Raw genomic sequence first — 16908 nt, 5'->3', positions numbered from 1 at the left:
ATATATACCTGTTGTATTACTAAATACAAATATGTGTAAATATGTGTTATACCACTAAGTACAGGCAAATATACATAACTGTTGTATTACATATCATGGTAATTGTGTGTTATATCACTAAGAGGTAAATATATACCTGTTGTATTACTAAATACACATCAGAGGTAATTATGTGTTAGATTACTCCTATAATAAGTGAACAAAACAAAGCCATTTCATCACATGGATTTGTTTGTACTACACTTACAGATGGGCGGAACTATCAGGCAGTCAACCCTGTCCCAAGTCTGTCTCACACACTGTCATTCAAACTGGATTTCTGTGGAATGTGAGTGAGTGAGTGAGTGAGTGAGTGAGTGAGTGAGTGAGTGAGTGAGTTTAGTTTTCAATATTCCAGCAATATCACGGCGGGGGACACCAGAAAATGAGTTTCACACATTGTACCCATGTGGGGAATCGAACCCGGGTCTTCGGCGTGACAAGCGAACGCTTTAACCACTAGGCTACCCCACCGCCCTGTGGAATACGATATTGCAAAGTTATCAAACTACTTTTGGTGTTGCTGTCTCAGTGTCTTACTCTCAGTCTGGACATCCTTTTCCCTCGTCCATTTAAATGTTTGCAATGACTAGCTGAGGATGAAAGATGCCTCCACAGCAACAGGTTGCAGTTGTTTTGTTTAATACCACTCAGCAATATGTCACCTATATGGCAGCTATCTCTTGATAATTGAATTTGGGCAATGAAAACAGTGATTGATAGCATGAGCAACAACTCCTTTGCTTTGGGGACGATGACATGCAATAAACCAAGTGACGTGGCATATAAAACTATCTTCATTTGAGTATCTATTTTCCAGTTTCTGTCATTAAAGCCCGAGGGAGAGCAAGCAAAGTTATTGTACATTACGAGTTGTTCAGCTGTATTTCATGCACTTCACTGTTGCTGTATCTATTCAATTATATAAACAACACACAAACTGCACCAAAAGTCTTGCATCAGACACCTGTTCTTATTTCATAGTTGGGATGTTTGTTTAGAAAGAAGAGAAAAGTCTGGTCATGAGATAAGCCAACATCAGTAGAGTGGTCACTGGAGCAGAAACGTCTCTCATGAAACAAGAAGAGCAGTGTCAAGCAAACTTGGTTTTTATCAGGTATTGTTTACCAACAATGCTCAAGAGGACGGTGAAGCAGCCGAGACGTCAAAGCGCTCACATATTAAGTCTGGCCTACATGGGTACAATGTATGAAGATGATTTCTGGTGTTCCCTGCTGTGATATTGCTGGAATATTGTTACAAGTGGCATAAAATTACACTCACTCATATAGACAATATACTGTCTGCACCATTTTGTTCTGTGATCACGTTTGTGTCTGACACAACTCCTTTTCTTCAGTATTCAGACAACTTTACTAAGCTTCTTGCCAGGTTAATGAGCAGCCCACTTTTGTGTCCCTGTCATAATATTGATGAAATATTGCTAAAAGCTGTATAAAGCCATACTCACCCACATACTTGGGTTAAGAAATTCAATATTTCCCCAAAAACATAAAACCACTTGGATACACGGCCCCCAAATACAACTGGTCTCACTCACCAGTCTGTGTACCTACTGTTCCTGTCATCTGACTAGTGGTGTAACTGCTGGGAGCCCACACAGGCAGCTAGTCTCATTATCACCCTGATTAATGAGGTGCTAACAGGCTAGCAGTAAGTCCTCACACAGCAGACATAATGACTTTATTAACACCCTGAGACGGATGGCACAACTTGCCTTCAGGTAATGTATTAATGTTAATCTGATGACACCATACTGAGGTAAGAGCTGACCGGACAATGATTTACCCATAAGGCCTGTACACTATTGTTCAGTGAACAATAGCCAGCAGCACAGAAGCACAATGCTTTAGAACATGAAAGGCTGCTCAGCAGAATGTAGGCTGGATCATGTAGACATAAATGCAATGTGCTAATTGTTTTATTAAACATCTGTATTTCAAAGGGAGGTTGGTCAAAATATTGATTGTGTGTGAAGGGTGTAGACTAAGATGGTATGTACACCTAGCATCATGGCTCCAGCATCTGTTGATGCAGCCATATATAACCAGCTGTATGCTGGGATGAAGTTGCAGAAATGCATGTCAGAATCCCATGTTACACTGAAGGTCTATGAACCTGTCATACACAGCTAAGAAAAACTTTGAAGAAAATTTCACTTCATCAAACCTGGCAATATCACAACTATACTTGAAAACTGATAGTTTTGAAATCTTATTGATGTTATCTTTCCAATATGAAATTATCAAAAAAATGTCTGAGAATATTTTTCAGAAACCAATAGGTTTAGACAGCTTTGAATGAGTGGACTAATGACTGATAAAGATACACTGTTTAAATAATGCTGTGTTTTATAATGATCAGGTATAATCAGCACCTGTCTTTGACTTTGTGAGGGAATATATGCATGTTGGCATCTATAATACAAGGAACACGATGGTTAGGAGAATATTCCTACAGCAGCATAATTCATACACCTAATGAAGGCATTCTGAATCCACTCCAAACTGTCATGTCCCTTACAGAAGTTGACCTCCATAACGCTCCTCCTGAAGTATTTCTTTCATTCGCCATGTCTGCTTGGAATAGGAGGAAAGCTCAAACTATCTTAACATAGACGTTTACAGCTTTAATGGAACCCATAAGCATGGTGCTGTCAAATCCAGAAACACAACCAGGGACTCCTTTCATGAAGCAAACTTTACTAAGGTTCCATTCTTTAACATTTAACTAAGGTTACCTTAGTGATGTACGATCACCTTACTGCTTCGTGAAAGGGGATCCAGGTCGAAACTGTGTCTAAACCTAAGTTCATCTGTGTGTGGCACACCTACAGAAGTGAACTCTGCACCTAGATCCATTATCCAAACAACTCCTATCTTTGGGCAGAAGGCTCTTTCATGCAGGGTGAAAATCAGGTATAGCCGAAGTCACATGGAACACTTTAAGCCACTCTTGTTTCTTGGGAGACATAAAACAAAGTCCACAAAACACAAAGACAACAAATAATATGAAAATGGTAACAGTCCTCAGTTTATTTCTGTCCTCTTCACTGAATCTTAACTTTACCCTCAGCCAACAATGCTGCAGGTTTCTACAATACTCAGACAGCTGTATTGAACATGATGAAGCCGTCAGTGAAAGTTAGCTACCGCCACATTACGTTCTTAAAGGTCGAGAACATTGATTCCATGAATGTGGTCCTCCAACATGAAGCTGACCAGGTTACAGCCAATCAATACTGAAAACACTACACTTCCTCAGCCTGTCTGACTCGACAACATGCTTCCACTCCACCTCAACCTGAGACAGTGGATAGATTCATCTGGTCTGTACCTACAGCCTGTTTTTGTATTCATCTAGGGCAAATGAAGTGAACAAAATACGGAACCGGGAATAGTCATCCCACATATATAGTAACTGCCAGGCATAAACCTTCAAAACCAATGCTAATTTATATACCGTGATCCTAAACAAGGGTTTCTTATTTATTCTTTTACTCCACAGGATCCAATCAATGAGTTTGGTTTAATGCTACTCTGAGGGGTATTGCAGAAACAATGTGTGATACAGATGTGGAAGAAAGCTAAGTGATGGAGTTAGATGTCTAGCAGTTGGTGAAACCAACTCATAGTTTTCTCTTCACCAGATGCCACAACAATCCTCCTTCTGCCCGCGATACCTTCAACGACCAGTTTGTTAATACCTTGTTTCATTCAGAAATATCGCAGCAAAACAATAACAAATCCGAGCAATTCTGGGGCAAGACAACATCACCCCATATGACTGTCACCTCCAAATGCTACCTCCTACAACTAGTCTAGCTTGCTGGAAACCAATCTAATCCTGACTCCCAACGGACTCAGACTGTTTCACCCACTGCCATGTGAAAGTGTCATGAGCTGCTGCCTGACAATCCCTAAGTCTCCAGCTTCAGAAGGCCTATGAGGAAGATAAGACCTCCCAACAATCACTCCCGTGATACCCTCTGTGTTGAGTTACACCAATGTAATGACAATGTGCGTGATTTGCAGTCGACACTACAAGCTCAGCAACCACCTTGAAGTCTGTTGCCCTGCAGAGAGCAGCAATACTGATACAAACACCAGTGAATCTCACCAGAGGTCGCACAGAGTTCACAGCAAAGTCAAGAACAAAATGCTTTTACAATTCTGCACAAATGTGTACTCTGTCTTTCTCCTGGATGTAAATTAACCTGAAACGATTATTTACCCAGACAGTGGCAATATCAAAGGAAACTCCCAAACATGTCTGTAATGACACTAGCTTTGGGATACCTTCAACATTAGGCAGACTTATCCTGACTTGTGGGTAGAGCATCTTGATTAATATGAATTCATAGAAAGTCTAGTCTATGCAACTGTCTAGCCTGGGGAACATATATCTAGTCATGTAAAGCTATCTAGTCTGCCTCTTTCTACAGATTTCATGCTGATCCTCCATCCAAAGGTTACTAAAATGTGCTAAAGACAAATACAAAACCTATGATGGTAGTCCTTACTGCAGGAAGCACATGAACAAGTGGTTGATGTTTCTACAAACTGCACCTACATAAAACTGACAAATGTAGACATGACACACATTTGTCTCATTCAAACAGGGCTAGCTACAAATTCTTGGACCAGTGTGATACGGTTTACACTGCTTCACTGGATCAGGCTTGAGAAAACTAGAATTTCTTGGGCTCCTCTATGTCATTTGTGCATGTTGAGATCAACTTCAACCTATTCTAATCCAAGGTCAGACACCCTCTTCACATGACTAACTCCATTAGCCAGTGGAAAAAATGTCTGTGATGACTCTGCACTCTGCAATTTATGCTACATCTATGTCATATCATAAAATCTCATGCATAATGAAATAACATTCAATGGGAACTGTCGCTTTCACCAACAGCACCATGCTCCAGCAACTTCAGACAAAACACTGATGTAATGCATGACATGCACAAAGGAGAGACTGTGAGAATATCACTACTTGTATATGCGCCTGTATTTCAGACATGTCGAGTTGATCGATAAGGTTTTTGTACATCAAGGTGTTCATTCCACTGGAAGTGTTCACATCACTTGTACAAACAAACAAGTCCCTTACTTGAAAGTATATGGCGCTATATATGAAAGCAGTTCAACCCAGTTATACAACAACTGTATCTACTAGGGCCTATAGTTTCAAAGCTCTCTTAGCGCTAAGGCAGTTGTGCCATACATTAACATTAACTTATGACTATCTTAGCGCTAACAGAGCTTCGAAAATCTAGGCCCAGGGTAGCATAAATCCTGAATGAATTCAAGATTTCAAAAGGCTTTTTCAATGCACATTTAGTCAAATTTAAGAGAAACAAACAACATAACAAGGTGTATGATTTTAAACAATTTCAATTAGTCAAGAAGCAATTAGAACCTGCCACTGATAATAAGGTTCAGTTTAAATGTTCCTATTCTATCTGTATACCAAGAGTTTATCTACAGGTGCCGTGCAAGCTATTACTCTTCAAGTTTTTTCAGGATTTAGATGAAATGTGGTTAAAAAGTTATTTGCACATTTTAGAGACATAACAATTCACCAAGTACACAGTACTTGTAAGAAATGGATTGTGAATATGAAGTTAAAGTTGGGGTGATAGTTGACGGAAGTTGAAAATGCATTCTAATCTTCAACACTAAGCTACACTGTTTACATGAGGAAGTTCTGACACAGCAAAGTTGATAATTAGGTTGACTAAGGAATCAAACATCACTGGATTCTCTCTTGGCTAAGAGGTATAACTCTGTCTAGCAAATGGTTGAATTAAACAAAGCAGTAGCACAATCACCTAACTCATGACCACTAACAAATTATTCCACCCCTATTCCCAGTTATCAATATAACTGTTAATGTATCCTGAACAAGGCATTTATCAAGATTCAGCCAAGACATGGTCCTGCAGCAGGAAATAACATGTTCCACTAATCATATGATTTGATTCATTTGAATATCATTCTCTTGTACATTCATGCTATATGACTGACGGTTGATCAAATGAGTGTTAACCCTACCACGGACGCTTAGATACATGCTGATGAGTAACAAATATAAATTTGGACTGTGTTTTTTACATTGAAGTTGTGCAGTTTCTAACTGAAAACATGACTTTCTTAATTTGGTTACCTGAAGCAGAAATGGAAAGAAATAACTGAAACTCACTTGGCACATTTACAGATTCACCAACCATAAAAATATTTCTGTGATAAATACTCAAACCTAAGGAGTATTTTCTGTTTCATGAGCTCAATACAAACTTGTCTAAGATAAACTGATTAACTATACGACTGAAGAACTCAAGACAAAGCATTCTGACCAGTCTTTGAAGAAGAAACGCTTATTTTCCAGTGTTGTATTTATCAAATATGTTTGTCCATATACCCAGCTGGACTCAGCACCCAAACATCCATCATACATGCAACAAGTTCTGGCTTAGAGATTATCCTTATGCTTTCGTGAATGCTATTATCTTGGTCAGTACTTTTTTCAGAATGGTCTGTTGGATCCATGACAACATTATCTGTGTCAGTGTTTCCACCTCAAAACATTTGCGAGAGCAAGTTACTTCAGGTCATACCTGTTGCCTGGATCAGTAGAAGTATTCCTTCCTCACACACGGTATTATAGGTAATTCCAAATCTGAAAACAAATAACAAAGGATCAACAATAAGCAAGGATAAGCCCAGAGAAAGCAAGTAATCCACAGTCTCATTAAGATGTTGACTCTGAGACTCAGCTGAGAAATGGCTGTAACCTCCCTTGTAAGATATTAAAGCTGTTTAGAAAGATTAAATCATCTCCAGACTGCCCCCTAAAGCATCCACCCAAAACACATCAACTCCCTGTTGAAAGAGAAGCTTTGAGATTTGCAATTTTGCATTTCAAACATCCATCTTAATTAGTCTTAAACTAATTTCCAAACTGATTTCGAAACTGATTTCCAAACTCCCAGCTCAAACATCCATCTGAATTAGGACAACTACTCTACAACATTCCACTTCTTTCCTCAAGTGACCTGTGAATTATTCATCCTGTCAACTTTGATCAGACAGACCTGTACACAATTCAAAATTCATATGGAAATTCCGCTATAGGCATCCTGGCAAAAATGATGAAAAAAACCTATACATTTTGCTGCAAAGTAAACAGCTAGAAGCACAATAACATTCTTCCTGTCATGGCCAGCCTCTGACGCCATGACCCTCCAGGAATAAACTGTACAGAAACCTGACCACTGAAGTGGTAGATTCATCCCAATCCAACGTCCCCAAAGTAAAGCAATATTCTAATCTTACAAATCAATTGTTCATGAAAAATGTGCAAGGTTCACTGGGAAAATTGCTTTTTAAAAAAGGTTTATAAATATTCTATTTGCTGGGGGTAACAAGATTACAACATTTCAGAAGACAAAAGAAAACAAGATTACAACATTTCAGAGGACAAAGGAAAATGTTGCAAACCTTGTGAAGAAATAACAGTTTCTTCAGCTGTTGATGGAAGATGTAGGATGCTATATTTGCATGAATGGAAAAAAAATAATAAAAGTTCTCATCATCACAAAAACAACATCAGACAAATGAGAAAATTGTGCATTTAGTAAATCAATACTCTTCGGAATATCATTCAAATCCCTTTGGAATCCCACCAGTATAATTTAACAATCACCATTGTTAATGCCAGTATAGATAAATGCCAAAAGCACCTTTTGTACAAATTATACTCCCCATACTAAGATTCCAGTGAATACCAACACGTCTGCCAATACAATTCCAGAATAACCTTTCTCTGTCATAAAACATTCAAACAATCTGATTCTGCATCAACCAAATCAGAGGTATCTCCCGTTCCAGGTTATTCTGGATTCATCTTGCACAACATTGATACCTTTTTTCAACAAAATGACAGCATGTTCTATATGCTATCTAAATTGCCTTCTGGTGTTGCATGCAAACACATTTCCCACAATGTCTTCTTTATTGGAGTTTTGTATAGCAGATGTCACCTCTTGGTAGTCCACCAATTGCATGAATGGTCCGTCTGCCATGTATCACAAGACCCCAATCACCATCCGTATCAGTTTCATTCCTTATAATCCCACAATTGCAATTTTGTACAATTCACTCATTTATCACAACCCAAACTACAATTTCACCAGTTCCAACTGATTACAGAAGGTCATATCAGATGGCTGTACTGGAATGGGCATTCTTCAATCCACTGGAAGAAATTAACCCCTGGCCTGAGAAGCAATCAATAAGCATATTGTAATGTTGTTCCAATTGAGAGCAGGAGGCAGGAACACTCTGTGAATGTGGCCTCAATGACTTCACTGGCAGTTTGGTCCTGTCTGAAATCCCTGCGGCATTTTATCAGAGTTTCCGATTATGGACCAAAATCTGCGTATTCAACGACAGATCCACCGGGAGCTTGGTCCTTATTCACTCGAGTTCCTGAGGGGCAAGTCCTCAGGGTGGCAGATATTAGCTTCTATTAATGATACATATCCATGGGTATTTACCATCTTTGTGATTGTTGTCGCAGGTCATTTAGCTGATTGTGCTCAGTCAGTTACTGGAACAAGGTTACCAAACAGGAATGTACTGTCAAAGTGGAAGGAATTGTTGGTGTTGAGCTACAGCATCCAGGAATGTGTAGACACCTTCTTGAGTTGAATGTGTAGACTCCTATGTGAGTTGAATGTGTAGACACCTTCTTGAGTTGAATGTGTAGACACCTATGTGAGTTGAAAGTATAGACACCTATGTGAGTTGAATGTGTAGACACCTAAATGAGTTGAATGTGTAGACACCTACGTGAGTTGAATGTGTAGACACCTACGTGAGTTGAATGTGTAGACACCTATGGGAGTTGAATGTGTAGAGGCCTATAACTGTTAAATGTGTAGATACCCACACTGATGAATGTGTAGAGACCCACACTGATGAATGTGTAGATACCCACACTGATGAATGTGTAGACACCCACACTGATGAATGTGTGTAGATACCCACACTGATGAAAGTGTAGACACCTACACTGATGAATTTGTAGACACCTACACTGATGAATTTGTAGACACCTACAACTGCTGACTGTGCAGACACCTACACCTGTTCAGTGTGAAGACACCTACAAAGCAAATAGCAAATTAAACACTGGCCTGGAACCCAGACATATGATCCAGGCTCTGTTTGACACAGTATTTACAGCTGCCATGATTCAGTGGAACATTGTCAGTGCAACAACACACAACCCAACAAAAGGGTTCCTCCAGACAACAACCAACTCAATGTGTGTTGACTGCATGTTTCATTGTTTATTCAGACCTACATTAATCTACTGAAGCAAGCAAACCCTTCTTTATCTAGATTTGGATCAAGGCAAAGCAGACAAAGCAGGCAAAGCAATGCACATTAATGTCACGTGACCTGGTGACATGCACCAGTACTCCAGCAGTCATCTCCTACATACAGAATACTACACAAGGTTTCATTACATACAAATTATGCGACAGGGGTGTCCTTCCTATGGCATCTGACCAAGTAAAAGTGAAGTGAGGTACCACAGGAAGGTTTAAACCACCAATCAAAGTAATATTCCTCCTAAATCATAAAAGTATTTTGCTTTGGGCAATTCATGAAGTATTTCTAGAGCAAAAAATAAAATACAAAGATTTCCTTGTAAGTTTACTTTTTTGGCCAATCAAAACGTTTAAGGATTTTATTTTTTGAGCAGGGAAACTTAAATTTTATTTATATTTTTTTATTCTTTAGAAATTACAACCCGAGGATCCATAAAACAAAACATGAAATTGGTCTGGTCAAAGTTTCAATCCAAATAAGTGACTTACCACCAACAAAAAGAAAGCATCACAAATAGTACGTCTCTTATTTGTTATGCATGAAGTTTGGCACTGCTAATGCCCTGGGCCCCAAATTGGCTCTCCTCCATGGGAAACAAGTCCCGTATATAAGCCGCCCCCATAACTTGACCTCTAAAATCAGTGCCAAAATGCTATGTTTCATGCATAAGCCGAGACCCCCCACCCCTGCCACCTCCTCCTTCAACTCACACCAAGAGACCTCTGGCAGTTACAGTCTTGGATGTAAAATATAATATAGTCACGTCAGCTCATACCACAAGAAATCCTGCAGTTAGTTTTGGATGTAAACCGTAACTATGCTGAGTGAGAATAATATCTAATGAAGATTATACTGACTATTATTCTAAAAATCTGTGTTTGTTTTCCTTTCTATATCCACAATAATACGTGGAAACAAACATTTGAAACAAATTCTCGTACACGTGCTTCATCAACGGGTCCACATCATTAAATTGTCAAAGGGCAGAGTAACGTTTCATGGAGATAATTAATCAATGTGAATAAGCTGAGGAATACAATCAACAACAGTACTCACAAAAGTTGTCAAATGTACATTATAACTTACTATTACCATCTTTGTCGAGCGATTGAATGCCGTAATTCAAGTGACATCTCCGCTTTCGTTGTCTCGAACTTGACGCTCGAGAACAATGTTTGATGCTATAAAATGTGCATGAAGTATTTTTGTCACAGGTCATAAACTAGCACGATACATGCACTAATATATGTATAGGTGGTGAGTATTTTGTAGAACACAGTCAGAATAGCATGATTTTACCCAAATCTTTCAGCTGAATCTATAAATTTTTGTTTATGAGGACATTATCCATTGCTGTTATCTGATTGGCTGCCTTAGGTCATGTGTTTGATGCTGACCATTCACGATCCTTATACCAGACTGTGGTAAATAAGCATCATTAGAAACTAGTTTTTATCTAATAAGATTGTTTCTCACAAATCGGAAAACACTCTTCGAACGATACCTGCCTCACAATGTTATTCATATTGAGCTTCAAAAACAGAGGTATTTTACTCTGTTGTATCCCGTTACCAAGTGGAAAGCAACTCATATAGGGAAAAAAGACGATCATAGATATTATTTGAGAAATCTTTTAGTAATAGTTTTCCGATTATGTAAAACTGAAAATATAAAATGGTGAAGGGATATTTAGTGAGATCCCATCGTGGCTACACTTTCTCTCTGAACCCCTTTCGGTAAACCAGACATGGCGTTTGTGCAAGGGGCACTCTGTATGTTCCAGTGAGGCACAGTAGGACGGATCCCTAACTTTATCTGGTACACAGTTTCTAAGTTTTCAATAAAATACCAATCAATAACATATTTTTCCTAAGCTTATCAACATCCATGGTCAGTGTAGTTAACTTGTAGTTGTTGAGCTAGGATAAATTTGGCATGCATTGTGCCTACTGAGGGGGATGGCACAATTAACAATCGTAGGTATGTGACGCAAGGGCTGTCAGTTCATACCTCCATAGCAGCAGCTCATGACATTAGCACTCGGTCGTCATCCAAGTTCTGGTAATCCGTGCTAAGAGACAGTTCACGTAGGAACAGCAGGGGTTTTTCCAATACAGACTGATGCATCGTGAACGCCTGGCCTGTTTGAACAGCCATGACAAATACTCATGTTATTAGCAGGACAAAAACAACATGTGAACAGCCGTCAATACTCCCCTAATTTGTCATCAACTGTGTGATTGTCATCATTAGCATGTCCCGACATTGTCATGGATTGGTGACACTGCACTACATATATGCACACTTACATAGATAGCAGCTTCTGGTCTGGGGTTGCCAGGACACAGTTGTACACAGTTGGACATCAGACTACTGTATTCAGGTACATAGAAATACACCACCGACACTTTCAGCTGGACCTGGGGTGGGTAATACAGCTTAGGGTTACATCTGACAAGAACACTTTCAACAGGATCCTGGGTCTGGGTGTGTGTGTGTGTGTGTGTGTGTGTGATATACTGGTTGGCTAGTTTGTTGTTTGACGCAGCACTCAGCAATATTCCAACCATATGGCGGAGGTCTATGAATAATCAAATCTGGGTTAGACAATCCTGTGATCAATATCACAAGCATCTGTCTATGCAGTTGAAAATGATGACATTTGCCATGCAAGTTTGGAATCTGACCACCTGATACCGTTAATCGAATCTTATGACAAGCATGGGTTGCTGATGGGTTGCCAATTCATGCATATCATAAGAGGCGACTAACATCATCGTATCCCAGCTGAGTAGATTGATGCTCATGTTCTGTTGATAGAACAACATGGAATTAAACATTACTGGGGCAGTGAGGTATCCTAGTGGTGGATTAAGCGATCAATCACCAAAGACCCAGGTTTGGCCCCCCACTTGGGTACAATGTCTACAACTTTGGTATACCTACTGCTTTATTATTATATACACACCAACATCCAATGCATGGAGGCATACCAAAAACGAGTTCATGCAGACACAGCAACAACCAGTGCATGGAGACACACATCAAACAGTGCATGGAGACAGACTAACAACCAACAACCAGTGCATGGAGACACACATCAACCTGTGCATGGAGACACACCAACAACCAGTGCATACAGACACACCAACAGTCCATAAAGACACACCACCAACCAGTGCATGAAGGCACACCACCAACCAGTGCATGAAGACACACCACCAACCAGTGCATGGAGACACACCAACAACCAGTCAATGGAGACACACCACTAACAAACACATAGAAACACATTCCTAATCTCAGCATTTCCTGAATGACAACATAGGGGCTATTGGTTTACTGTAATGGCTGTTTGTGTGTTGGGCATATACATTAACAGGCGGATATTTATCTCTTTCCTGTGTTACCTGTATTCATAAATCACTGGGGGAAATGTTTCAACAAAGTTAGCGGAACACTAAACATCTTGACAGAGTACTTGACAAAGTGACCCAGATCAAGGAATAGACCACTTCAGGTATTTCACGGACAGCATGGAAAACACATTCTTGTCTCCCTAGATGAAGATCAGGCTTAGAAACAGTCTTCAGTAACCCATACTTTCTCCCCAAATGAAGATCAGGCTTAGAAACAATCTTTAGTAACCCATTCTTGTCTCCCTAAATGAAGATCAGGCTTAGAAACAGTCTTCAGCAAACCATACTTTCTCCCTAAATGAAGATCAGGCTTAGAAAGCCTTCAGCAACCCATGCTTTCTCCTTAAATGAAGATCTGGCTTACAAATAGTCTTCACCAACCCATGCTTTCTCCCCAAATGAAGATAAGGCTTAGAAACAGTCTTCAGCAACCCATGCTTTCTCCCCAAATGAAGATCAAGCGTAGCAATAGTCTTCAGCAACCCATGCTAGTCTTACTAAATGAAGATTAGACTTATCAACTGTCTTCAGCAACGTATAAAATAGACATCCAGTCTCGTCTCCAAACTTTATGGGTTTCAAGCACTGTAATTATTATTATTACTTTTATGGTTATTTATATTAATATATGCATAAATGGATTAAAAAACATGACAACCTGACACAGAAAGAAACACACAGCCTCCCCCAGCCGGAGGTTCTGGTGTACATAGCCAGTCCTCCACCACGTCTCCCCTGGTTATCTTACAACAGGGCTGTAGACTGGCTTGCTTGCAGTCCCTCTTGGTCATCACAGCCATTATATCATAAAATATCATTTTCACCTCTCTCAATCCATCATGTACATTTTATAGTCAGCACATTTTTGATTCCTTAGGGCCTAACTGTAACGCAAAGTCTTCACACTTGCTGACAAACTGTGGTGATATGAGAAGAATTGGCAAAGAATGGGGCAAAGAACTCTCTGGGGAGAGGCGCAGAATGTCTGTGAATACACAGCACTGGTTGATGCCAATGTACTGTTGACAGACTGTGCCCTTCAAGAAATTTCAGCTTATTAAGATTTCTCCCTCATAGTCATGGTCAGGAAATAACTGTTTACTCTGGCGGCAGATCGAAGTCTTTTGTTTTCCTAAACCCTGAATAATTCCAATCTGAAATGCATTACCATCTAACGGGATGGAGAATACCAATACATGAAGTCGAGCCGTTGGTATGAGAATGGCTGACTCAGTGAAGATGGACATGTTATGGACATAAATATGTAATATCTGGGCTGTTTGTCCAGCAAGAATATGTTTGTCATCTGTATACAGGAAGTTGGTATACACACTCACATGTATTTTCCTCGCTGCACAAACAGGATGAGGAAACAGTCAATTGCTTCCAACAAAATTATAAACATATTGTTAGTTGCCAACATGTTCCTGCAATTTTCTGGTGACAGTTGAATGAATGTAAATACACAACTCAAACAAACTGAGTTATTTTGATCTGATAAGAGACAACTTTAAGAAAATGATTTTCTAAATATTTTCCTTGATAGCTGTACTAAACACTACTGGCAAAATACAAGTTAATTAAACGCATTTAGGTTTTAACATTACACTTCTGAAAATGTGTCAAACACATTTTGCATATTTTTAGGATAGAATCAATGATTAAATGTGTTCCTCTACTGACTCATCAATACCTTCATTCAACTGACTGAAACATTTTGACAGCTCTACAAAGCATGCTGGGAAATTTGTGTTGAGGAATGAATGCATGTTGACCTCAAGGTTGCACCTAATTTGGGCCACATCCTCTCTGATCACATGTGATTATGCCTGACTGACATGGAGAGCATGAAATTGATGGGCGAAGTACAAACACGACAACTTCTTCATTTTTAGGTGAAAAGTAAAAGGAAGAAGATTCTATTATTTAGCTGCATGGCCTATTATGTTTTATCCTTGTCTGCCAACGATTTTCAATACTTTATCTAATTTTGTATTATAACTTCTGTGAGTACGCCGTTCGAAGTACAACTGTATTGATTGATGTTGTTGAAGAGTGCTCCTTACTTCATTAACAACAGAAACACAGGACAAATTACTGGATGTTTGATCAAGGTTCAACGAATAACATCAGCAGAGAGTAACAGCTCCAACATTACACAACAGTTTTTTCATCAAGTCAAATATGCTACTTACATTAAGAATTCTACATCTAACTGCTGAATGTTGGAACAAACGTTGAAATGTGTCTCTTTATAATGACCACGGGTAGTGAAGGTGTTGCTTGCTGAATGATGTTTTATTATTTTAAATGTTGTTTTATTATTATTATTCATTGCATATACAATCAAGTTTAGACCAGACAATCCAGTGATCAAAAGCATGAGCATCAATTTACATGACTCAACTATAGTCAATGACCCTGACCACCTGATAATGTTAGCTGACAAACTCGCCGAGTGAGTGGGTGAAGACAATGGGAAAGGGCAGTGGTTAAAACAGGTGCTTGTAACTCAGATGATATGGGTTCAATTCCACACAAGGAACAACTTGAGAAGTCCATATCTGATCATATCTGGGTATTGTGATACGTATCAATTCATGAAATGTATGTATCATGACATGCACAGTGAAAACTGAACCAGGGCCCACTGCTGCAAAAGTAAATGCTTGTACAACGAGGTAAACTATGTCCTTCAATCAAAAAATAAAGATGCAGACCAATGTCAAGACTGCCAACGTGTTCAGGTGAGCTAAGAGAACCCTGCAGAATGGCAGCAGAACAATAGTAGGGAGCTGGTGCCCCGACTCTGACATGTGACTCATGTCTGCTCATCTGTCTGTGTTCAACTCGGCTGCTGGTTTATATAATTGGTGCATTTACTGTCATACAAGCCACAATTCACCCTCCATAGATCACTGTTTACTCCTGTCTCACGCTGGTGGACCCAACTCAGGGAGTCTGAAGGTTCACATCAAGTATTAACTGTAATTATACGTCTTGTTGGATTCTTGGGACGGGTGTAATGCGTTCCCAGACAAATTACGACACAAACTTTAATGTCTTTTTAACTGACACATTTAGTTGATATCACAATGAAATAGTTGGATAGGTTTTAATGCTTTAAGACAAAATTTGACAGAAGCGAAATGAAAAAATTTGTTTAACGTTAATTCAGTGCTGGCTCATTGAATAACATTTCACAGAGATTATCTCTTGGGAAATGATCCACTTCTGTCAAACCACCAGAAAAGAAAGAGTTTTAACATCCTACATTTCATAACAATTTCACAAACACTGGTGAAACTAGTCTCAGCCTACGTAACTCTAAAACAAACTACAGCCCAATGAAACATAAAAACTAGTTGTATTGTAAAGAAGAGCAAGGATAGTTGTGTTGTTAAGGGGTTGAACGAAGACTTGGATTGTTAAGCTGGGTGAGGGTGTAGGTAGGTATAAAGGTGTGCGTGTGCATGTGCGTGTGCGTGTGCATGTGCATGTGTGCATGGTTTTTGAGAGTTGACAGGTGATGGGAATAGTGGGCAGATATAGGATAACATTAGGTCGAGTGGAGTATGGAAGTAAAATGGTGAAAAGAGCAGTTTGGTAAGTGGGTGTGGTGGGTTTGGATAAGGTGAGGTAGGGTGAGGTGGTTGGAAGGGGAAGAGTTGGTTGAAGGGCAGGGGACGGAACTGGATAGAGGAGCAGTTTAGTAAATAATGTGAATTAAGTGATCATCATCTGTCAACTTGATGTCATGTCTGACCTACACACCGACATTCAGCTCTGTTGCTGGACAACTACGTAAGCCCTATTGTCACTGGCTTCCAGAAGACACAGGCAATATCAAATATTTATGGTAATAATACTTACCCCACAATACATCCTCAACTGCAAGAGTCCCGTGATACAAAGTATGATACAAAGTACTCCCAACAAACTACTGCAGACACTAAGTTCTGTACAACACAAAACCCAAGCCGTCCACAGGCTGGATTAGGGATATGCTCATGTTATCCAAT

At 39.5% G+C, this 16908-nt stretch overlaps 1 protein-coding gene across 7 annotated transcripts in view; it reads right to left on the bottom strand.

The window, feature by feature from the left end:
* LOC137290903 (cytokine receptor-like) overlaps positions 1–16908 on the bottom strand; it is a 95073-nt gene that overhangs the window by 26459 nt on the left and 51706 nt on the right. For 5 of the 7 annotated variants that reach the window (XM_067822102.1, XM_067822094.1, XM_067822098.1 and 2 more), the window contains one exon: positions 6683–6744. The gene's annotated coding sequence lies outside the window, so the exon portion shown is untranslated. Of the gene's footprint in view, positions 1–6682; positions 6745–11776; positions 11862–16759; positions 16811–16908 lie in introns of those variants that run through there. The other 2 variants (XM_067822097.1, XM_067822096.1) reach the window with 2 other exon arrangements.

The sequence above is a fragment of the Haliotis asinina genome, chromosome 7, assembly GCF_037392515.1.
Source record: "Haliotis asinina isolate JCU_RB_2024 chromosome 7, JCU_Hal_asi_v2, whole genome shotgun sequence".
Classification (NCBI taxonomy): domain Eukaryota; kingdom Metazoa; phylum Mollusca; class Gastropoda; order Lepetellida; family Haliotidae; genus Haliotis; species Haliotis asinina.
This window is presented reverse-complemented; position numbering and strand designations above follow the sequence as displayed.